The following is a 27,336-nucleotide window of genomic DNA, read 5'->3' as shown; positions in this document are numbered from 1 at the left end:
GAGACACTGAGACACCAGGATGCTGGTCCTCCATGGGGAGTAGATAAGTCATCTACACAGAGACACTGAGACACCAGGATGCTGGTCCTCCATGGGGAGTAGATACGTCATCTACACAGAGACACTGAGACACCAGGATGCTGGTCCTCCATGGGGAGTAGATATGTCATTCTATAACTGCATGCCATCTCACTGTTATCTAATGGCACGTGAAGAGAGCAGAACCTGTGACTATAGAAGAGAGCTAAGAGCTGCACAGGTAATGGCAGGACAAACGGACTCAATTACAAGCTAAAGAAAAGTTGGTATGCTAATGTTATATGCTAATGTGGTATGCTAATGTTGTATGCTAATGTTTAGTGTCGGTGAACGACGCTCATCACTGAGGACGAGCTCCCGCTATCTAGGCGCTGTGAAAGGAAGGCCTGGAAAATCGTTAAAGACTCCTGCCGCCCAAGCCATAGACCGTTCTCTCTGCTTCCACAAGGCAAGTGGTACAGGTGCATCAAGTCTGACACCAACAGGCTCAAGAATAGATTCTATCCCTAAGCCATAAGAATCATGAATAGATAACTAAATAGTTAACAGAACGGCTACACTGACTGAGTTAACAGAACTGCTATACCATCTATCTGAGTTAACAGAACGGCTACACTGTCCGAGTTAACAGAACGTCTACACTGACTGTCTGAGTTAACAGAACGTCTACACTGACTGTCTGAGTTAACAGAACGTCTACACTGACTGTCTGAGTTAACAGAACGGCTACACTGGCTGTCTGAGTTAACAGAACGGCTACACTGTCCAAGTTAACAGGACGTCTACACTGACTGTCTGAGTTAACATAACGTCTACACTGACTGTCTGAGTTAACAGAACGTCTACACTGACTGTTTGAGTTAACAGAACGTCTACACTGACTGTCTGAGTTAACAGAACGGCTACACTGACTGAGTTAACATAACGTCTACACTGACTGTCTGAGTTAACAGAACGTCTACACTGACTGTTTGAGTTAACAGAACGTCTACACTGACTGTCTGAGTTAACAGAACGTCTACACTGACTGTCTGAGTTAACAGAATGTCTACACTGACTGTCTGGGTTATTAACAGAACAGCTACACTGACTGTCTGAGTTAACAGGAGGTCTACACTGACTGTCTGAGTTAACAGGACATCTACACTGACTGTCTGAGTTAACAGAATGGCTACACTGACTGTCTGAGTTAACAGAACATCTACACTGACTGTCTGAGTTAACAGAATGGCTACACTGACTATCTGGGTTTTTAACAGAGCAGCTACACTGACTGTCTGAGTTAACAGAACGTCTACACTGACTGTCTGAGTTAACAGAATGGCTACACTGACTGTCTGAGTTATTAACAGAGCAGCTACACTGACTGTCTGGGTTAACAGAGCAGCTACACTGACTGTCTGAGTTATTAACAGAGCAGCTACACTGACTGTCTGGGTTAACAGAACGTCTACACAGACTGTCTGAGTTATTAACATAGCAGCTACACTGACTGTCTGGGTTAACAGAGCAGCTACACTGACTGTCTGAGGTAACAGAACGTCTACACTGACTGTCTGGGTTAACAGAGCAGCTACTCTGACTGTCTGAGTTAACAGAATGGCTACACTGACTGTCTGAGTTAACAAAACGTCTACACTGACTGTCTGAGTTAACAGAACGTCTACACTGACTGTCTGAGTTAACAGAATGGCTACACTGACTATCTGGGTTTTTAACAGAGCAGCTACACTGACTGTCTGAGGTAACAGAACGTCTACACTGACTGTCTGGGTTAACAGAGCAGCTACTCTGACTGTCTGAGTTAACAGAACGTCTACACTGACTGTCTGGGTTAACAGAACGTCTACACAGACTGTCTGAGTTATTAACAGAGCAGCTACACTGACTGTCTGGGTTAACAGAGCAGCTACACTGACTGTCTGAGTTAACAGAGCAGCTACACTGACTGTCTGAGTTAACAGAATGGCTACACTGACTGTCTGAGTTAACAGAACATCTACACTGACTGTCTGAGTTAACAGAATGGCTACACTGACTATCTGGGTTTTTAACAGAGCAGCTACACTGACTGTCTGAGTTAACAGAACGTCTACACTGACTGTCTGAGTTAACAGAATGGCTACACTGACTGTCTGAGTTATTAACAGAGCAGCTACACTGACTGTCTGGGTTAACAGAGCAGCTACACTGACTGTCTGAGTTATTAACAGAGCAGCTACACTGACTGTCTGGGTTAACAGAACGTCTACACAGACTGTCTGAGTTATTAACATAGCAGCTACACTGACTGTCTGGGTTAACAGAGCAGCTACACTGACTGTCTGAGGTAACAGAACGTCTACACTGACTGTCTGGGTTAACAGAGCAGCTACTCTGACTGTCTGAGTTAACAGAATGGCTACACTGACTGTCTGAGTTAACAAAACGTCTACACTGACTGTCTGAGTTAACAGAACGTCTACACTGACTGTCTGAGTTAACAGAATGGCTACACTGACTATCTGGGTTTTTAACAGAGCAGCTACACTGACTGTCTGAGGTAACAGAACGTCTACACTGACTGTCTGGGTTAACAGAGCAGCTACTCTGACTGTCTGAGTTAACAGAACGTCTACACTGACTGTCTGGGTTAACAGAACGTCTACACAGACTGTCTGAGTTATTAACAGAGCAGCTACACTGACTGTCTGGGTTAACAGAGCAGCTACACTGACTGTCTGAGTTAACAGAGCAGCTACACTGACTGTCTGAGTTAACAGAATGGCTACACTGACTGTCTGAGTTAACAGAACATCTACACTGACTGTCTGAGTTAACAGAATGGCTACACTGACTATCTGGGTTTTTAACAGAGCAGCTACACTGACTGTCTGAGTTAACAGAATGGCTACACTGACTGTCTGGGTTAACAGAACATCTACACTGACTGTCTGAGTTAACAGAATGGCTACACTGACTGTCTGAGTTAACAGAACATCTACACTGACTGTCTGAGTTAACAGAATGGCTACACTGACTATCTGGGTTTTTAACAGAGCAGCTACACTGACTGTCTGAGTTAACAGAACGTCTACACTGACTGTCTGGGTTAACAGAGCAGCTACTCTGACTGTCTGAGTTAACAGAACGTCTACACTGACTGTCTCAGTTAACAGAGCAGCTACACTGACTGTCTGAGTTAACATAACGTCTACACTGACTGTCTGAGTTAACAGAACGGCTACACTGACTGTCTGAGTTATTAACAGAGCAGCTACACTGACTGTCTGGGTTAACAGAACGTCTACACAGACTGTCTGAGTTATTAACAGAGCAGCTACACTGACTGTCTGGGTTAACAGAGCAGCTACACTGACTGTCTGAGTTAACAGAGCAGCTACACTGACTGTCTGAGTTAACAGAACGTCTACACTGACTGTCTGAGTTAACAGAGCAGCTACACTGACTGTCTGAGTTAACAGAGCGACTACACTGACTGTCTGAGTTAAGAAAACGGCTACACTGACTGTCTGAGTTAACAGAACGTCTACACTGACTGTCTGAGTTAACAGAATGGCTACACTGACTATCTGGGTTATTAACAGAGCAGCTACACTGACTGTCTGGGTTAACAGAGCAGCTACACTGACTGTCTGAGTTAACAGAATGGCTACACTGACTGTCTGAGTTAACAGAATGGCTACACTGACTATCTGGGTTATTAACAGAGCAGCTACACTGACTGTCTGGGTTAACAGAGCAGCTACACTGACTGTCTGGGTTAACAGAGCAGCTACACTGACCATCTGGGTTAACAGAATGGCCTAGGCATCCCGCTAGCAGGCGTACTTCCGGTGAAACTGGAGGACGCGCAATTCAAATAAATAATCATAGATTATGGATATTAAACATTTAAGGTACGTATGTGTTTTATATCAGCTGTAATCTTAAATTATTGTTAATCTAACTGCACTGTCTGATTTACAGTAGCTATTACAGTGAAACCATGCCATGCGATTGTTTGAGGACGACGCCCCACATCCAAATATTTTCCCACCGGGAAAATTTAAATATTGACTTACTTTTAAATATTGACTTACTTTTAAAAAATCTTTCCCTGATTTGTCATCCAAAGGGTCCCAGCTACAACATGTAGTGTCATTTTGTTAGATGAAATCCTTCTTTATATCCCAAAAAGTCAGTTTAGTTGGCACCATTGATTTGAGTAATCCACTCGTTCAACAGGCAGAGAATGGAATCCGAACATCTACCCCTAAACTTTGTTTCAACAAGTCAAAATACGTTTCAATATATTCCTCAGATAGCCTGAAATGTAATCAAACTATAATATGTCTTATGGAAAGAAGTATGTTCAATAGGAAACCGATTTTAGCAAGTGTGTCCAGTCTTCATGGAGCGTGCAAACACGAATTTCCAAGCCTGTGTCCTTGTACTAAAACTGATATTTCTTATTTGTTTTTGAAGTTACAAGCCTGAAACCTTGAGCATAGACTGCTGACCCCCTGTGGAAGCCATAGGAATTGCATCCAGGGAGCTAATTTTCAGTATGCCCTTATTCTTCAAATCAAATCAAATCAAATTTTATTTGTCACATACACATGGTTAGCAGATGTTAATGCGAGTGTAGCGAAATGCTTGTGCTTCTAGTTCCGACAATGCAGTAATAACAAGTAATCTAACTAACAATTCCAAAACTACTGTCTTGTACACAGTGTAAGGGGATAAAGAATATGTGCATAAGGATATATGAATGAGTGATGGTACAGAGCAGCATAGGCAAGATACAGTAGATGGTATCGGGTACAGTATGTACAAATGAGATGAGTATGTAAACAAAGTGGCATAGTATAGTATAAAGTGGCTAGTGATACATGTATTACATAAGGATACCGTCGATGATATAGAGTACAGTATATACGTATGCATATGAGATGAATAATGTAGGGTAAGTAACATTTATATAAGGTAGCATTGTTTAAAGTGGCTAGTGATATATTTACATAATTTCCCATCAATTCCCATTATTAAAGTGGCTGGAGTTGAGTCAGTGTCAGTGTGTTGGCAGCAGCCACTCAGTGTTAGTGGTGGCTGTTTAACAGTCTGATGGCCTTGAGATAGAAGCTGTTTTTCAGTCTCTCGGTCCCAGCTTTGATGCACCTGTACTGACCTCGCCTTCTGGATGATAGCGGGGTGAACAGGCAGTGGCTCGGGTGGTTGATGTCCTTGATGATCTTTATGGCCTTCCTGTGACATCGGGTGGTGTAGGTGTCCTGGAGGGCAGGTAGTTTGCCCCCGGTGATGCGTTGTGCAGACCTCACTACCCTCTGGAGAGCCTTACGGTTGAGGGCGGTGCAGTTGCCATACCAGGCGGTGATACAGCCCGCCAGTATGCTCTCGATTGTGCATCTGTAGAAGGTTGTGAGTGCTTTTGGTGACAAGCCGAATTTCTTCAGCCTCCTGAGGTTGAAGAGGCGCTGCTGCGCCTTCTTCACGATGCTGTCTGTGTGAGTGGACCAATTCAGTTTGTCTGTGATGTGTATGCCGAGGAACTTAAAACTTGCTACCCTCTCCACTACTGTTCCATCGATGTGGATAGGGGGGTGTTCCCTCTGCTGTTTCCTGAAGTCCACAATCATCTCCTTAGTTTTGTTGACGTTGAGTGTGAGGTTATTTTCCTGACACCACACTCCGAGGGCCCTCACCTCCTCCCTGTAGGCCGTCTCATCGTTGTTGGTAATCAAGCCTACCACTGTTGTGTCGTCCGCAAACTTGATGATTGAGTTGGAGACGTGCGTGGCCACGCAGTCGTGGGTGAACAGGGAGTACAGGAGAGGGCTCAGAACGCACCCTTGTGGGGCCCCAGTGTTGAGGATCAGCGGGGGGGAGATGTTGTTGCCTACCCTCACCACCTGGGGGCGGCCCGTCAGGAAGTCCAGTACCCAGTTGCACAGGGCGGGGTCGAGACCCAGGGTCTCGAGCTTGATGACGAGCTTGGAGGGTACTATGGTGTTGAATGCCGAGCTGTAGTCGATGAACAGCATTCTCACATAGGTATTCCTCTTGTCCAGATGGGTTAGGGCAGTGTGCAGTGTGGTTGAGATTGCATCGTCTGTGGACCTATTTGGGCGGTAAGCAAATTGGAGTGGGTCTAGGGTGTCAGGTAGGGTGGAGGTGATATGGTCCTTGACTAGTCTCTCAAAGCACTTCATGATGACGGATGTGAGTGCTACGGGGCGGTAGTCATTTAGCTCAGTTACCTTAGCTTTCTTGGGAACAGGAACAATGGTGGCCCTCTTGAAGCATGTGGGAACAGCAGACTGGTATAGGGATTGATTGAATATGTCCGTAAACACACCGGCCAGCTGGTCTGCGCATGCTCTGAGGGCGCGGCTGGGGATGCCGTCTGGGCCTGCAGCCTTGCGAGGGTTAACACGTTTAAATGTCTTACTCACCTCGGCTGCAGTGAAGGAGAGACCGCATGTTTTCGTTGCAGGCCGTGTCAGTGGCACTGTATTGTCCTCAAAGCGGGCAAAAAAGTTATTTAGTCTGCCTGGGAGCAAGACATCCTGGTCCGTGACTGGGCTGGATTTCTTCCTGTAGTCCGTGATTGACTGTAGACCCTGCCACATGCCTCTTGTGTCTGAGCCGTTGAATTGAGATTCTACTTTGTCTCTGTACTGGCGCTTAGCTTGTTTGATAGCCTTGCGGAGGGAATAGCTGCACTGTTTGTATTCGGTCATGTTACCAGACACCTTGCCCTGATTAAAAGCAGTGGTTCGCGCTTTCAGTTTCACACGAATGCTGCCATCAATCCACGGTTTCTGGTTAGGGAATGTTTTAATCGTTGCTATGGGAACGACATCTTCAACGCACGTTCTAATGAACTCGCACACCGAATCAGCGTATTCGTCAATGTTGTTATCTGACGCAATACGAAACATCTCCCAGTCCACGTGATGGAAGCAGTCTTGGCATTGTAAGAAGATTATCTCTCTCAAAAAAAAATGGATTGGTTTTTCTTTGGATTTTGTCCTACCATATCTATTTTGTTAAATTCTCCTATATTATTTTAACATGTCTACAAACTTCAAAGTTTTCCAATGGTACCAATTTATTGCATATCCTGGCTTCAGGGCCTGAGCAACAGGCAGTTTACTTTGGGCACGTCATTCAGGTGGAAATTGAGAATAAAGGGGCCTAGCCCTAGGAAGTGAACAGAATGGCTACAGGATTAAGGAGGATCTAGGATCTAATTTGGACCTTGTATTTCTTTGAATATATGCACAGAATTCTACACGCTCACACATACTGACACTCCAACACACACATAATAGGCAGACACACTGACACTAAAGCATAACCCACCCTACCCATATAGACAGGCAGCTGGACAAAGATTTAGAGAGCTAGAGAGATGGAGCGATGGAGATACAGTGGCTTGCGAAAGTAGTCACCCCCTTGGCATATTCCCTATTTTGTTGCCTTGCAACCTGGAATTAAATTAGATTTTTGGGGGGTTTGTATCATTTGATTTACACAACATGCCTACACTTGTGAGACAAACAAGAAATAAGACAACAAAAAAAACAGAACTTGAAAGTGCATAACTATTCACCCCCCAAAGTCAATACTTTGTAGAGACACATTTGCAGCAATTCCAGATGCAAATATCTTGGGGTATGTCTCTATAAACTTGGCACATCTAGCCACTGGGATTCTTGGCCATTCTTCAAGGCAATACTGCTCCAGCTCCTTCAAGTTGGATGGGTTCTGCTGGTGTACAAAAATCTTTAAGTCATACCACAGATTCTCAATTGGATTGAGGTCTGGGCTGTGACTAGGCCATTCCAAGACATTTATATGTTTCCCCTTAAACCACTCAAGTATTGCTTTAGCAGTATTGTCCTGCTGGAAGGTGAACCTCTGTCCCAGTCTCAAATCTCTGGAAGACTGAAACATTTTTCACTCAAGAATTTTCCTGTATTTAGCGCCAGCCATCATTCCTTCAATTCTGAACAGTTTCCCAGTCCCTGACAATGAAAAACACCCCCACAGCACGATGCTGCCACCAGCATGACACCAGATGGTGTTCTCAGGGTGATGAGAGGTTTTGGGTTTGCACCAGACATAGCATTTTCCTTGAAGGCCAAAAATCTCAATCTCAATCTCAACCAGAGTACCTTCTTCCATATGTTTTGGGAGTTACCCTGATCTGTACTTCTCCACAACTAAGTGCTTGACCTGTTTGGAGAGCTCCTTGGTCTTCATAGTGGCACTTGCTTGGTGGTGCCTTTTGCTTTATGGTGTTGGAGACTCTGGGGCCTTTCAGAACAGGTGTATATATACTGAGATCATGTGACCGATCATGCAACACTTAGATTGCACACAGGTGGACTTTATTTAACTAATTATGTGACTTCTGAAGGCAATTGGTTGCACCAGATCTTATTTAGGGGCTTCATAGCAAAGGGGTGAATACACAGCTTTTCCGTTTTTTATTTTTTTATAGTTTTTTAAATAGATATGTTTTTTTTCATTTCACTTCACCAATTTGGACTATTTTTTGTATGTCAGTCACATGAAATCCAAATAAAAATCAATTTAAATAAACAGGTTGTAATGCAAAAAAATGTGAAAAACGCCAAGGGGATGAATACTTTTTCAAAACACTGTATAGTCAGAAAAAAATTTGTTTTTACACTGGATTCTCTCTTCTTTCTATGGTCCGCTGCACTCTGAAGGGCACTCAGAGACTGATTAAACGTGACACTGCACGGCCAGAGTCAGCCCGTCTGGGCGTTGCAGGGATCTTGATCAAACCTCTCCTCTGCTGTTTGTGACACGGCAATAGATGCCTCGGAGTAAGCCTGTTTTTAAAGAATCTCAAAAAGGGAATCTGTGGCCCATATAGGTAGGAAAATATGTTGAATGACAGAGCTCTTTTCTCTTCTCAGAAGCAAGAATGTTGGGTAGAGAAAGCTCCCAAAGCAGAGTGAGCTAAAGGAGGAGGTAGAGGGGGCGTAGGAAGGGAGAGGGGATAGGGAGGTAGAGAGGGTAGAGCGAGAGGTAGACGGGGGGTAGGGCGAGAGTAGGGAGGTAGAAGGAAAGTAGGAAGGTAGAGGGAGGTGGAGGTGGAGGTAGAGGAGGTAGGGAAGTAGAGGGGGGGTAGAGGAGGGGTAGGGAGGTAGAGGTGCAGGGAGGGAGGTAGAGGGGGTAGGGAAGTAGAGGGGGGGTAGAGGAGGGGTAGGGAGGTAGAGGTGCAGGGAGGGAGGTAGAGGGGGTAGGGAAGTAGAGGGGGTAGGGAAGTACAGGGGGGGTAGAGGAGGGGTAGAGAGGTAGAGGTGCAGGGAGGGAGGTAGAGATGTAGGGAGGGAGGTAGAGATGTAGGGAGGGAGGTAGAGGGGGTAGGGAAGTAGATGGGGTAGGGAGGGAGGTAGAGATGTAGGGAGGTAGAGATGTAGGGAGAGAGGTAGAGATGTAGGGAGGGAGGTAGAGATGTAGGGAGGGAGCTAGAGGGAGAGTATGGAGGTAGAGGGGTGGGAGGGAGGTAGAGGGGGTAGGGAAGTAGAGGGGGTAGGGAAGTAGAGGGGGGTAGAGGAGGGGTAGGGAGGTAGCTGTACAGGGAGGGAGGCAGAGATGTAGGGAGGGAGGTAGAGATGTATTGAGAGAGGGAGCGATGTAGGGAGGCAGGGTGGAATGGGTAAAGGGTGGAAAGTTGAGATGTAGTGAGGGAGGTATAGATTTAGAGAGGAAGGGAGGTAGAGAGCTGTAGTCTATGACAGTAATTTGATTTTGTCCACAGTCCAAACGAGACTCAGGGGGATTTGGTTCATCACATGGGGGATTTGGTTCTTTTGGTTCTTCACATGGGGGAGTTGGTTCATCACATGGGGGATTTTGTTCTGCACATGGGGGAGTTGGTTCTTTTGGTTCATCACATGGGGATTTGGTTCTGCACATGGGGGATTTGGTTCTTTTGGTTCATCACATAGGGGATTTGTTTTTTTTGGTTCTTCACATGGGGGATTTGGTTCTTTTGGTTCTTCACATGGGGGATTCGGTTATTTTGGTTCTTCACATGGTCTTTCTCAGTCAGGTGTGTATACCAGGACTCCATTTGATAAAAAATGGATTCTATTCCAACAACCATTCTACAGGGATCTTTTTCCTATTGCACTATTGTTAAGATTCATAGTACTGTATGTGTGTAGATGTACCTGTATTAATGGTTTATAATAATTTGGACCATCAATTATGGGCTTTCAGAGCTCCCCCTTTATCTCAAAACAGCAAGACCACTTTGATAAATAATTTAGAAAGCCTGTACAAAAATGTTGAGAATATTGATCACCTAAATAAATATTTATCGTTCTTAATTTAGCACAACTTTTTCATGGATATAATTGATGTGCTAACTGCTAACATTAAGGCTCTCTATGGACTGACAGATGGTTTGCCTCATACAGCGCAACACAGCTCCTTCGCATAGAATTGATCAGGCTGCTGATTGTGGCCTGTGGAATTTTGTTCCAGTCCTCTTCAATGGCTGTGCAAAGTTGCTGGATATTGGTGTGAACTGGAACAAGCTGTCGTACACGTAGATCCAGAGCATCCCAAACATTTAAGAGGTGGACAATGAGGAGGTCCAGGGAGAAGACATGGAAGCCTGAGAGGAAGACATCCAAAGCTTTAGTTTCTAGACTATAATTGTACAGGTGTATGTTGAAAACATTTTTGGGAGATGCGATGGATCATTGGGGATCATTCAATATTCCCTTTCTTTTGTTGATCAGTGAAATCATCCCATGTGAAGAGTCAACTCATTTAATTAAAGTTCAATTCGTAAGTAAATTGTTTTTTTAAATTTCTATTGGAAGGATTTAATCATTTGGAATGATGTCTACTTATGATAAGGTAAAAGGTTGATGTTTCTGTCTCAACATGGTAAATATATCCAATGCAAAAAAAGATTTAAACGGTATTCATATTAATTCCCATATATTCCCGTTAATTTCCATGGAAAGTTTCCACCTCTGAGGGGCAACCCTAATATGTTTATTGCAGTAAATATTGATCACATTCCCTGGGTGTGATCATATACAGTGCCTTGCGAAAGTATTCGGCCCCCTTGAACTTTGCGACCTTTTGCCACATTTCAGGCTTCAAACATAAAGATATAAAACTGTATTTTTTTTTTGTGAAGAATCAACAACAAGTGGGACACAATCATGAAGTGGAATGACATTTATTGGATATTTCAAACTTTTTTTTAACAAATCAAAAAATGAAAAATTGGGCGTGCAAAATTATTCAGCCCCTTTACTTTCAGTGCAGCAAACTCTCTCTAGAAGTTCAGTGAGGATCTCTGAATGATCCAATGTTGACCTAAATGACTAATGATGATAAATACAATCCACCTGTGTGTAATCAAGTCTCCGTATGAATGCACCTTCACTGTGATAGTCTCAGAGGTCCGTTAAAAGCGCAGAGAGCATCATGAAGAACAAGGAACACACCAGGCAGGTCCGAGATACTGTTGTGAAGAAGTTTAAAGCCGGATTTGGATACAAAAATATTTCCCAAGCTTTAAACATCCCAAGGAGCACTGTGCAAGCGATAATATTGAAATGGAAGGAGTATCAGACCACTGCAAATCTACCAAGACCTGGCCGTCCCTCTAAACTTTCAGCTCATACAAGGAGAAGACTGATCAGAGATGCAGCCAAAAGACCCATGATCACTCTGGATGAACTGCAGAGATCTACAGCTGAGGTGGGAGACTCTGTCCATAGGACAACAATCAGTCGTATATTGCACAAATCTGGCTTTTATGGAAGAGTGGCAAGAAGAAAGCCATTTCTTAAAGATATCCATAAAAAGTGTTGTTTAAAGTTTGCCACAAGCCACCTGGGAGACACACCAAACATGTGGAAGAAGGTGCTCTGGTCAGATGAAACCAAAATTGAACTTTTTGGCAACAATGCAAAACGTTATGTTTGGCGTAAAAGCAACACAGCTCATCACCCTGAACACACCATCCCCACTGTCAAACATGGTGGTGGCAGCATCATGGTTTGGGCCTGCTAAATTCTTCAGCAGGGACAGGGAAGATGGTTAAAATCTGCAAAAGAGTCTGCAAAAGACCTGAGACTGGGACGGAGATTTGTCTTCCAACAAGACAATGATCCAAAACATAAAGCAAAATCTACAATGGAATGGTTCAAAAAGAAACATATCCAGGTGTTAGAATGGCCAAGTCAAAGTCCAGACCTGAATCCAATCGAGAATCTGTGGAAAGAACTGAAAACTGCTGTTCACAAATGCTCTCCATCCAACCTCACTGAGCTCGAGCTGTTTTGCAAGGAGGAATGTGAAAAAATATCAGTTTCTCGATGTGAAAAACTGATAGAGACATACCCCAAGCGACTTACAGCTGTAATCGCAGCAAAAGGTGGAGCTACAAAGTATTAACTTAAGGGGGCTGAATAATTTTGCACGCCCAATTTTTCAGTTTTTGATTTGTTAAAAAAAAGTTTGAAATATCCAATAAATGTCGTTCCATTTCATGATTGTGTCCCACTTGTTGTTGATTCTTCACAAAAAAATACAGTTTTATCTTCTTTATGTTTGAAGCCTGAAATGTGGCAAAAGATCGCAAAGTTCAAGGGGGCCGAATACTTTCGCAAGGCACTGTATATAGATACATTGAATGTTTCAATGTTTATTGTGAACGTACAGTATGTTATGCATTTTTTACCTCCTGTTTCAGGAAGTGATGTCACTGAGTACTGCCCCTATATATAGGACCTATTTCAGCTCATGAAATATGGAACATGGGACCATTATGGAACATGGTACATGGGAAAATATGGAACATGGAACCAATATGGAACTTGGAACATGGGACCAATATGGAACATGGTACATGGGAAAATATGGAACATGGAACATGGAACCAATATGGAACATGGAACATGGGACCAAGATGGAACATGGGACCAATATGGAACATGGTACATGGGAAAATATGGAACATGGAACCAATATGGAACTTGGAACATGGGACCAATATGGAACATGGTACATGGGAAAATATGGAACATGGAACATGGAACCAATATGGAACTTGGAACATGGGACCAATATCGAACATGGAACATGGGACCAATATGGAACATGGGACCAATATGGAACATGGTACATGGGAAAATATGGAACTTGGAACATGGAACCAATATGGAACATGGAACAAGGGACCAATATGGAACTTGGAAAATGGGACCAATATGGAACATGGAACATGGGACCAATATGAAACATGGAACATGGGACCAATATGGAACATGGAACCAATATGGAAATTGGGACCAATATGGAACTTGGGAAATGGGACCAATATGGAACATGGGACCAATATGGAACATGGGACCAATATGGAATATGGAACATGGGACCAATATGGAACATGGGACCAATATGGAACATGGGACCAATATGGAACATGCAACCAATATGGAACATGGAACATGGGACCAATATGGAATATGGAACATGGGACCAATATGGATTGTGGAACATGGGACCAATATGGAATATGGAACATGGGACCAATACGGAACATGGAACCAATATGGAACTTGGGACCAATATGGAACTTGGAAAATGGGACCAATATGGAACATGGAACATGGGACCAATATGGAACTTGGAAAATGGGACCAATATGGAACATGGAACATGGGACCAATATGAAACATGGAACATGGGACCAATATGGAACATGGGACCAATATGGAAGATGGGACCAATATGGAACTTGGAACCAATATGGAACATGGGACCAATATGGAACATGGAACATGGGACCAATATGGAACATGGAACATGGGACCAATATGGAACATGGGACCAATATGGAACATGGGACCAATATGGAACATGGTACATGGGACCAATATGGAACATGTAACATTGGTCCAATATGGAACATGGAACCAATATGGAACTTGGGTCCAATATGGAACTTGGAAAATGGGACCAATATGGAACATGGAACATGGGACCAATATGGAACATGGAACATGGGACCAATATGGAACATGGGACCATTATGGAACATGGGACCAATATGGAACATGGAACCAGTATGGAACATGGGACCAATATGGAACATGGAACATGGGACCAATATGGAACATGGAACATGGGACCAATATGGAACATTGGACCAATATGGAACATGGGACCAATATGGAACATGGTACATGGGAAAATATGGAACATGGAACAAATATGGAACTTGGAACATGGGACCAATATGGAACATGGTACATGGGAAAATATGGAACATGGAACATGGAACCAATATGGAACTTGGAACATGGGACCAATATGGAACATGGAACATGGGACCAAGATGGAACATGGGACCAATATGGAACATGGTACCAATATGGAACTTGGGTCCAATATGGAACTTGGAAAATGGGACCAATATGGAACATGGAACATGGGACCAATATGGAACATGGAACATGGGACCAATATGGAACATGGGACCATTATGGAACATGGGACCAATATGGAACATGGAACCAATATGGAACATGGGACCAATATAGAACATGGAACATGGGACCAATATGGAACATGGAACATGGGACCAATATGGAACATTGGACCAATATGGAACATGGGACCAATATGGAACATGGTACATGGGAAAATATGGAACATGGAACGAATATGGAACTTGGAACATGGGACCAATATGGAACATGGTACATGGGAAAATATGGAACATGGAACATGGAACCAATATGGAACTTGGAACATGGGACCAATATGGAACATGGAACATGGGACCAAGATGGAACATGGGACCAATATGGAACATGGTACATGGGAAAATATGGAACTTGGAACATGGAACCAATATGGAACATGGAACATGGGACCAATATGGAACTTGGAAAATGGGACCAATATGGAACTTGGGACATGGGACCAATATGAAACATGGAACATGGGACCAATATGGAACATGGAACTAATATGGAACTTGGGACCAATATGTAACTTGGAAAATGGGACCAATATGGAACATGGGACCAATATGGAACATGGAACCAATATGGAACATGGGACCAATATGGAACATGGAACATGGGACCAATATGGAACATGGAACATGGGACCAATATGGAACATTGGACCAATATGGAACATGGGACCAATATGGAACATGGTACATGGGAAAATATGGAACATGGAACGAATATGGAACTTGGAACATGGGACCAATATGGAACATGGTACATGGGAAAATATGGAACATGGAACATGGAACCAATATGGAACTTGGAACATGGGACCAATATGGAACATGGAACATGGGACCAAGATGGAACATGGGACCAATATGGAACATGGTACATGGGAAAATATGGAACTTGGAACATGGAACCAATATGGAACATGGAACATGGGACCAATATGGAACTTGGAAAATGGGACCAATATGGAACTTGGGACATGGGACCAATATGAAACATGGAACATGGGACCAATATGGAACATGGAACTAATATGGAACTTGGGACCAATATGTAACTTGGAAAATGGGACCAATATGGAACATGGGACCAATATGGAACATGGGACCAATATGGAACATGGAACATGGGACCAATATGGAACATGGGACCAATATGGAACATGGGACCAATATGGAACATGGAACATGGGACCAATATGGAATATGGAACATGGGACCAATATGGAACATGGGAACAATATGGAACATGGGACCAATATGGAACATGGAACATGGGACCAATATGGAATATGGAACATGGGACCAATATGGAATATGGAACATGGAACCAATATGGAACTTGGGACCAATATGGAACTTGGAAAATGGGACCAATATGGAACATGGAACATGGGACCAATATGGAACTTGGAAAATGGGACCAATATGGAACATGGAACATGGGACCAATATGAAACATGGAACATGGGACCAATATGGAACATGGGACCAATATGGAAGATGGGACCAATATGGAACATGGAACCAAAATGGAACATGGGACCAATATGGAACATGGAACATGGGACCAATATGGAACATGGAACATGGGACCAATATGGAACATGGGACCAATATGGAACATGGGACCAATATGGAACATGGGACCAATATGGAACATGGAACTTGGGACCAGTATGGAACATGGAACACGGGACCAATATGGAACATGGAACTAATATGGAACTTGGGACCAATATGGAACTTGGAAAATGGGACCAATATGGAACATGGGACAATATGGAACATGGGACCAATATGGAACATGGAACATGGGACCAATATGGAATATGGAACATGGGACCAATATGGAATATGGACCATGGGACCAATATGGAACATGGGACCAATATGGAACATGGGACCAATATGGAACATGGAACATAGGACCAATATGGAATATGGAACATGGGACCAATATGGAATATGGAACATGGGACCAATATGGAACATGGAACCAATATGGAACATGGGACCAATATGGAACATGGAAAATGGGACCAATATGGAACTTGGAAAATGGGACCAATATGGAACATGGAACATGGGACCAATCTGAAACATGGAACATGGGACCAATATGGAACATGGGACCAATATGGAAGATGGGACCAATATGGAACATGGAACCAATATGGATCATGGGACCAATATGGAACATGGAACATGGGACCAATATGGAACATGGAACATGGGACCAATATGGAACATGGGACCAATATGGAACATGGGACCAATATGGAACATGGAACATGGGACCAATATGGAACATGGAACATGGGACCAATATGGAACATGGAACCAATATGGAACTTGGGTCCAATATGGAACTTGGAAAATGGGACCAATATGGAACATGGAACAAGGGACCAATATGAAACATGGAACATGGGACCAATATGGAACATGGGACCATTATGGAACATGGGACCAATATGGAACATGGGACCAATATGGAACATGGAACCAATATGGAACATGGGACCAATATGGAACATGGAACATGGGACCAATATGGAACATGGAACATGGGACCAATATGGAACATTTGACCAATATGGAACATGGGACCAATATGGAACATGGAACCAATATGGAACATGGGACCAATATGGAACATGGAACCAATATGGAACATGGAACCAATATGGAACATGGTACAAGGGAAAATATGGAACTTGGAACATGGAACCAATATGGAACATGGAACATGGGACCAATATGGAACTTGGAAAATGGGACCAATATGGAACTTGGGACATGGGACCAATATGAAACATGGAACATGGGACCAATATGGAACATGGAACTAATATGGAACTTGGGACCAATATGTAACTTGGAAAATGGGACCAATATGGAACATGGGACCAATATGGAACATGGGACCAATATGGAACATGGAACATGGGACCAATATGGAACATGGGACCAATATGGAACATGGGACCAATATGGAACATGGAACATGGGACCAATATGGAATATGGAACATGGGACCAATATGGAACATGGGAACAATATGGAACATGGGACCAATATGGAACATGGAACATGGGACCAATATGGAATATGGAACATGGGACCAATATGGAATATGGAACATGGAACCAATATGGAACTTGGGACCAATATGGAACTTGGAAAATGGGACCAATATGGAACATGGAACATGGGACCAATATGGAACTTGGAAAATGGGACCAATATGGAACATGGAACATGGGACCAATATGAAACATGGAACATGGGACCAATATGGAACATGGGACCAATATGGAAGATGGGACCAATATGGAACATGGAACCAAAATGGAACATGGGACCAATATGGAACATGGAACATGGGACCAATATGGAACATGGAACATGGGACCAATATGGAACATGGGACCAATATGGAACATGGGACCAATATGGAACATGGGACCAATATGGAACATGGAACTTGGGACCAGTATGGAACATGGAACACGGGACCAATATGGAACATGGAACTAATATGGAACTTGGGACCAATATGGAACTTGGAAAATGGGACCAATATGGAACATGGGACAATATGGAACATGGGACCAATATGGAACATGGAACATGGGACCAATATGGAATATGGAACATGGGACCAATATGGAATATGGACCATGGGACCAATATGGAACATGGGACCAATATGGAACATGGGACCAATATGGAACATGGAACATAGGACCAATATGGAATATGGAACATGGGACCAATATGGAATATGGAACATGGGACCAATATGGAACATGGAACCAATATGGAACATGGGACCAATATGGAACATGGAAAATGGGACCAATATGGAACTTGGAAAATGGGACCAATATGGAACATGGAACATGGGACCAATCTGAAACATGGAACATGGGACCAATATGGAACATGGGACCAATATGGAAGATGGGACCAATATGGAACATGGAACCAATATGGATCATGGGACCAATATGGAACATGGAACATGGGACCAATATGGAACATGGAACATGGGACCAATATGGAACATGGGACCAATATGGAACATGGGACCAATATGGAACATGGAACATGGGACCAATAAGGAACATGGAACATGGGACCAATATGGAACATGGAACCAATATGGAACTTGGGTCCAATATGGAACTTGGAAAATGGGACCAATATGGAACATGGAACAAGGGACCGATATGAAACATGGAACATGGGACCAATATGGAACATGGGACCATTATGGAACATGGGACCAATATGGAACATGGGACCAATATGGAACATGGAACCAATATGGAACATGGGACCAATATGGAACATGGAACATGGGACCAATATGGAACATGGAACATGGGACCAATATGGAACATTTGACCAATATGGAACATGGGACCAATATGGAACATGGAACCAATATGGAACATGGGACCAATATGGAACATGGAACCAATATGGAACATGGAACCAATATGGAACATGGGACCAATATGGAACATGGAACATGGGACCAATATGGAATATGGAACATGGGACCAATATGGAATATGGAACATGGGACCAATATGGAACATGGGACCAATATGGAACATGGAACATGGGACCAATATGAAACATGGAACTTGGGACCAATATGTAACTTGGAAAATGGGACCAATATGGAACATGGGACCAATATGGAACATGGGACCAATATGGAACATGGAACATGGGACCAATATGGAACATGGGACCAATATGGAACATGGGACCAATATGGAACATGGAACATGGGACCAATATGGAATATGGAACATGGGACCAATATGGAACATGGGAACAATATGGAACATGGGACCAATATGGAACATGGAACATGGGACCAATATGGAATATGGAACATGGAACCAATATGGAACTTGGGACCAATATGGAACTTGGAAAATGGGACCAATATGGAACATGGAACATGGGACCAATATGGAACTTGGAAAATGGGACCAATATGGAACATGGAACATGGGACCAATATGAAACATGGAACATGGGACCAATATGGAACATGGGACCAATATGGAAGATGGGAACAATATGGAACATGGAACCTAAATGGAACATGGGACCAATATGGAACATGGAACATGGGACCAATATGGAACATGGAACATGGGACCAATATGGAACATGGGACCAAAATGGAACATGGGACCAATATGGAACATGGGACCAATATGGAACATGGAACTTGGGACCAGTATGGAACATGGAACACGGGACCAATATGGAACATGGAACTAATATGGAACTTGGGTCCAATATGGAACTTGGAAAATGGGACCAATATGGAACATGGAACATGGGAACAATATGAAACATGGAACATGGGACCAATATGGAACATGGGACAATTATGGAACATGGGACCAATATGGAACATGGGACCAATATGGAACATGGAACCAATATGGAACATGGGACCAATATGGAACATGGAACATGGGACCAATATGGAACATTGGACCAATATGGAACATGGGACCAATATGGAACATGGAACCAATATGGAACATCGGACCAATATGGAACATGGTACATGGGAAAATATGGAACATGGAACCAATATGGAACTTGGAACATGGGACCAATATGGAACATGGTACATGGGAAAATATGGAACATGGAACATGGAACCAATATGGAACTTGGAACATGGGACCAATATGGAACATGGAACATGGGACCAAGATGGAACATGGGACCAATATGGAACATGGTACATGGGAAAATATGGAACTTGTAACATGGAACCAATATGGAACATGGAACATGGGACCAATATGGAACTTGGAAAATGGGACCAATATGGAACATGGAACATGTCACCAATATGAAACATGGAACATGGGACCAATATGGAACATGGAACCAATATGGAACTTGGGACCAATATGGAACTTGGAAAATGGGACCAATATGGAACATGGGACAATATGGAACATGGGACCAATATGGAACATGGACCATGGGACCAATATGGAATATGGAACATGGGACCAATATGGAATATGGTCCATGGGACCAATATGGAACATGGGACCAATATGGAACATGGGACCAATATGGAACATGGAACATAGGACCAATATGGAATATGGAACATGGGACCAATATGGAATATGGAACATGGGACCAATATGGAACATGGAACCAATATGGAACATGGGACCAATATGGAACATGGAACATGGGACCAATATGGAATATGGAACATTGGACCAATATGGAACTTGGAACCAATATGGAACATGGGACCAATATGGAACATGGAACATGGGACCAATATGGAACATGGAACATGGGACCAATCTGAAACATGGAACATGGGACCAATATGGAACATGGGACCAATATGGAAGATGGGACCAATATGGAACATGGAACCAATATGGATCATGGGACCAATATGGAACATGGAACATGGGACCAATATGGAACATGGAACATGGGACCAATATGGAACATGGGACCAATATGGAACATGGGACCAATATGGAACATGGAACATGGGACCAATATGGAACATGGAACATGGGACCAATATGGAACATGGAACCAATATGGAACTTGGGTCCAATATGGAACTTGGAAAATGGGACCAATATGGAACATGGAACAAGGGACCAATATGAAACATGGAACATGGGACCAATATGGAACATGGGACCATTATGGAACATGGGACCAATATGGAACATGGGACCAATATGGAACATGGAACCAATATGGAACATGGGACCAATATGGAACATGGAACATGGGACCAATATGGAACATGGAACATGGGACCAATATGGAACATTTGACCAATATGGAACATGGGACCAATATGGAACATGGAACCAATATGGAACATGGGACCAATATGGAACATGGAACCAATATGGAACATGGAACCAATATGGAACATGGGACCAATATGGAACATGGAACATGGGACCAATATGGAATATGGAACATGGGACCAATATGGAACATGGGACCAATATGGAACATGGAACATGGGACCAATATGGAATATGGAACATGGGACCAATATGGAATATGGAACATGGGACCAATATGGAACATGGGACCAATATGGAACATGGAACATGGGACCAATATGGAATATGGAATATGGGACCAATATGGAACATGGGACCAATATGGAATATGGAACATGGGACCAATATGGAACATGGAACCAATATCAAATCAAATGTATTTATATAGCCCTTCGTACATCAGCTGATATCTCAAAGTGCTGAACAGAAACCCAGCCTAAAACACCAAACAGCAAGCAATGCAGATGTAGAAGCACGGTGGAATATGAAATATGGAACATGGGACCAATATGAAACATGGAACATGGGACCAATATGGAATATGGGACCAATATGGAACATGGGACCAATATGGAATATGGAACATGGGACCAATATGGAATATGGGACCAATATGGAACATGGGACCAATATGGAACATGGGACCAATATGGAACATGGAACATGGGACCAATATGGAACATGGAACATGGGACCAATATGGAACATTTGACCAATATGGAACATGGGACCAATATGGAACATGGAACCAATATGGAACATGGGACCAATATGGAACATGGAACCAATATGGAACATGGAACCAATATGGAACATGGGACCAATATGGAACATGGAACATGGGACCAATATGGAATATGGAACATGGGACCAATATGGAACATGGGACCAATATGGAACATGGAACATGGGACCAATATGGAATATGGAACATGGGACCAATATGGAATATGGAACATGGGACCAATATGGAACATGGGACCAATATGGAACATGGAACATGGGACCAATATGGAATATGGAATATGGGACCAATATGGAACATGGGACCAATATGGAATATGGAACATGGGACCAATATGGAACATGGAACCAATATCAAATCAAATGTATTTATATAGCCCTTCGTACATCAGCTGATATCTCAAAGTGCTGAACAGAAACCCAGCCTAAAACACCAAACAGCAAGCAATGCAGATGTAGAAGCACGGTGGAATATGAAATATGGAACATGGGACCAATATGAAACATGGAACATGGGACCAATATGGAATATGGGACCAATATGGAACATGGGACCAATATGGAATATGGAACATGGGACCAATATGGAATATGGGACCAATATGGAACATGGGACCAATATGGAACATGGGACCAATATGGAATATGGGACCAATATGGAATATGGAACATGGGACCAATATGGAACATGGGACCAATATGGAACATGGGACCAATATGGAACATGGGACCAATATGGAATATGGGACCAATATGGAATATGGAACATGGGACCAATATGGAACATGGGACCAATATGGAACATGGGACCAATATGGAACATGGGACCAATATGGAATATGGAACATGGGACCAATATGGAATATGGAACATGGGACCAATATGGAATATGGAACATGGGACCAATATGGAACATGGGACCAATATGGAACATGGGACCAATATGGAATATGGAACATGGGACCAATATGGAATATGGAACATGGGACCAATATGGAACATGGGACCAATATGGAACATGGGACCAATATGGAATATGGAACATGGGACCAATATGGAACATGGGACCAATATGGAACATGGGACCAATATGGAATATGGAACATGGGACCAATATGGAATATGGAACATGGGACCAATATGGAACATGGGACCAATATGGAACATGGGACCAATATGGAATATGGGACCAATATGGAATATCGGACCAACATTTTGTTCATTATGGTAGTTAGGTCTCATTAGTGCTTACTCCCTTACACACTCTCTCTCTCTCTCACACACACACACACACACACACACACACACACACACACACACACACACACACACACACACACACACACACACACACACACACACACACACACACACACACACACACACACACACACTGACGCACAAACACACGCTGTCACACACACACACACCACACACATACTCACGTACACACACATACCCACTCACATACACACCCACACACACTGACACACAAACACACACACACACACACACACACACACACACACACACACACACACACACACACACACACACACACACACACACACACACACACACACTGACGCACAAACACACGCTGTCACACACACACACACCACACACATACTCACGTACACACACATACCCACTCACATACACACCCACACACACTGACACACAAACGCACACACACACACACCACACATATACGCACGTTCACACACACACACCCACACACACATATGCTCACACGCACATGCATACAAACACAAACACACATGCACACACACGCAAGCAGGTACACACACACACACTATACACACACGCCCACACACACACATGCCCACATGCACCCACACACACACAAACTCACACATTCATATGCACACACACACAGTTAACCGCACGCACACACACACACAAGGTTCTATGTCCAGTATAATATAACATCCAAACATAAAGGGGTTATGTGAACCAGTAGGTTGCTCATTCCTTCCTCTCCCATGCAGCCCCCTGTTCTTTTGACCTAAAGTCATGATGACATGTCCTCTCCTCCACCTTCCTCCCTCCTCTTCTCCTCTCCTCCAGTCCCTATTTCTGTCTGACTGTAAGTCACTGTGACATGACTGGGGGCACCACTTCCTTACTAGCTGTCACTATGGGTCTGTCCCTAAAGGCGCCCTGGTCCCTATGGGCCCTGGTCAAAAGTAGTGCGCTGTATAGGGAATAGGGTGCCGTTGGGGACGAAGTCCATGTGTGTTGCTGCAGTATCCTGCATGTTGTTGGGTGGGAAGGAATGATGCAGGAGTAAAATGTGACAAAAAAGGTGTGAATTAATGATTTAATCTTTAGATGTGACACTACTTTAATAAGGTATGAATGAATGATTTAACCTTTAGATGTGGGACTACTTTAATAAGGTGTGAATGAATGATTTAACCTTTAGATGTGACACTACTTTAATAAGGTTTGAATGAATGATTTAACCTTTAGATGTGGGACTACTTTAATAAGGTGTGAATGAATGATTTAACCTTTAGATGTGGGACTACTTTAATAAGGTATGAATGAATGATTTAACCTTTAGATGTGGGACTACTTTAATAAGGTATAAATGAATGATTTAACCTTTAGATGTGGGACTACTTTAATAAGGTGTGAATGAATGATTTAACCTTTAGATGTGGGACTACTTTAATAAGGTGTGAATGAATGATTTAACCTTTAGATGTGGGACTACTTTAATAAGGTGTGAATGAATAATTTAACCTTTAGATGTGACACTACTTTAATAAGGTGTGAATTAATGATTTAACCTTTAGATGTGGGACTATTTTAATGAGGTGTGAATGAATGATTTAACCTTTAGATGTGACACTACTTTAATAAGGTGTGAATGAATGATTTAACCTTTAGATGTGGGACTATTTTAATAAGGTATGAATGAATGATTTAACCTTTAGGTGTGGGACTACTTTAATAAGGTATGAATTAATGATTAACGAACGGTATCATTTCAGTTTGCCTGCCTTCCCGGAAGCTGTTGCTATGTAACCTCTTTCTAGCTTGGTAGCATAACAAATGATTAGCTAGACATCATATGATTTCAGGTGTTTTTGTAAATTCAATCTGGAGTGCCAGAGTGCGCTCTGGGGTTTTGTAAATTCAGAGCATTTGGCTCACCGTATTCAGAGTGCACACTGGATGCTGTGGCCGAGGAGTAGGGTTGATCCGAGCTGGTTAAGCTGTTTTCATGTTATCCAGACTGTTGTTGACTGCAACTGTGCTGCTGGCAACAACTGAATAACGCTTTTTTTGACAACATTTACTGACTCCGGCCGTATTCAACGGGTGTTGAGCGTTTGTAAATTCATCAGTTATTCTGCGCTCTGGCACGCTCAGACGAGAGTTCTGAAATCGGAGTAGATAGCCGAACTGAATTAACAATGGCCACTGAGAACGTACAACGACTATACCACTTAACTAAACTAAGAATTACGTGAATAATCAAGTCAATAAACGTTGGGTAGTTAGTTAGATAGCATATTGTTAAAATACTGGCAAGTTCAATGTATTAGTAGCCAACTAATATTACGTTAGGTAGCTAGCTAACATAGTGGTTCATACTGCTGTAATGTTGTTCGGGTCGTAAGGGCAGCCTAGCTAACATAGTGGTTCATACTGCTGTAATGTTATTCGGGTCGTAAGGACAGCCTAGCTAACATAGTGGTTCATACTGCTGTAATGTTATTCGGGTCGTAAGGATAGCCTAGCTAACATAGTGGTTCATACTGCTGTAATGTTATTCGGGTCGTAAGGATAGCCTAGCTAACATAGTGGTTCATACTGCTGTATTGTTATTCGGGTCGTAAGGATAGCCTAGCTAACATAGTGGTTCATACTGCTGTAATGTTATTCGGGTCGTAAGGATAGCCTAGCTAACATAGTGGTTCATACTGCTGTAATGTTATTCGGGTCGTAAGGATAGCCTAGCTAACATAGTGGTTCATACTGCTGTAATGTTATTCGGGTCGTAAGGATAGCCTAGCTAACATAGTGGTTCATACTGCTGTAATGTTATTCGGGTCGTAAGGATAGCCTAGCTAACATAGTGGTTCATACTGCTGTAATGTTATTCAGGTCATAAGGATAGCCTAGCTAACATAGTGGTTCATACTGCTGTAATGTTATTTGGGTCGTAAGGATAGCCTAGCTAACATAGTGGTTCATACTGCTGTAATGTTATTCAGGTCGTAAGGACAGCCTAGCTAACATAGTGGTTCATACTGCTGTAATGTTATTCAGGTCGTAAGGACAGCCTAGCTAACATAGTGGTTCATACTGCTGTAATGTTATTCAGGTCGTAAGGATAGCCTAGCTAACATAGTGGTTCATACTGCTGTAATGTTATTCAGGTCGTAAGGATAGCCTAGCTAACATAGTGGTTCATACTGCTGTAATGTTATTCGGGTCGTAAGGATAGCCTAGCTAACATAGTGGTTCATACTGCTGTAATGTTATTCAGGTCGTAAGGATAGCCTAGCTAACATAGTGGTTCATACTGCTGTAATGTTATTCGGGTCGTAAGGACAGCCTAGCTAACATAGTGGTTCATGCTGCTGTAATGTTATTCGGGTCGTAAGGATAGCCTAGCTAACATAGTGGTTCATACTGCTGTAATGTTATTCGGGTCGTAAGGATAGCCTAGCTAACATAGTGGTTCATACTGCTGTAATGTTATTCGGGTCATAAGGATAGCCTAGCTAACATAGTGGTTCATACTGCTGTAATGTTATTCGGGTCATAAGGATAGCCTAGCTAACATAGTGGTTCATACTGCTGTAATGTTATTCGGGTCGTAAGGATAGCCTAGCTAACATAGTGGTTCATACTTCTGTAATGTTATTCGGGTCGTAAGGACAGCCTAGCTAACATAGTGGTTCATACTGCTGTAATGTTATTCAGGTCGTAAGGACAGCCTAGCTAACATAGTGGTTCATACTACTGTAATGTTATTCAGGTCGTAAGGATAGCCTAGCTAACATAGTGGTTCATACTACTGTAATGTTATTCAGGTCGTAAGGATAGCCT

This window comes from Oncorhynchus mykiss, chromosome 24 (genome assembly GCF_013265735.2).
Source record: "Oncorhynchus mykiss isolate Arlee chromosome 24, USDA_OmykA_1.1, whole genome shotgun sequence".
NCBI lineage: Eukaryota > Metazoa > Chordata > Actinopteri > Salmoniformes > Salmonidae > Oncorhynchus > Oncorhynchus mykiss.
The sequence above is the reverse complement of the archived record's forward strand: the minus strand, read 5'-3'. Positions refer to the sequence as shown.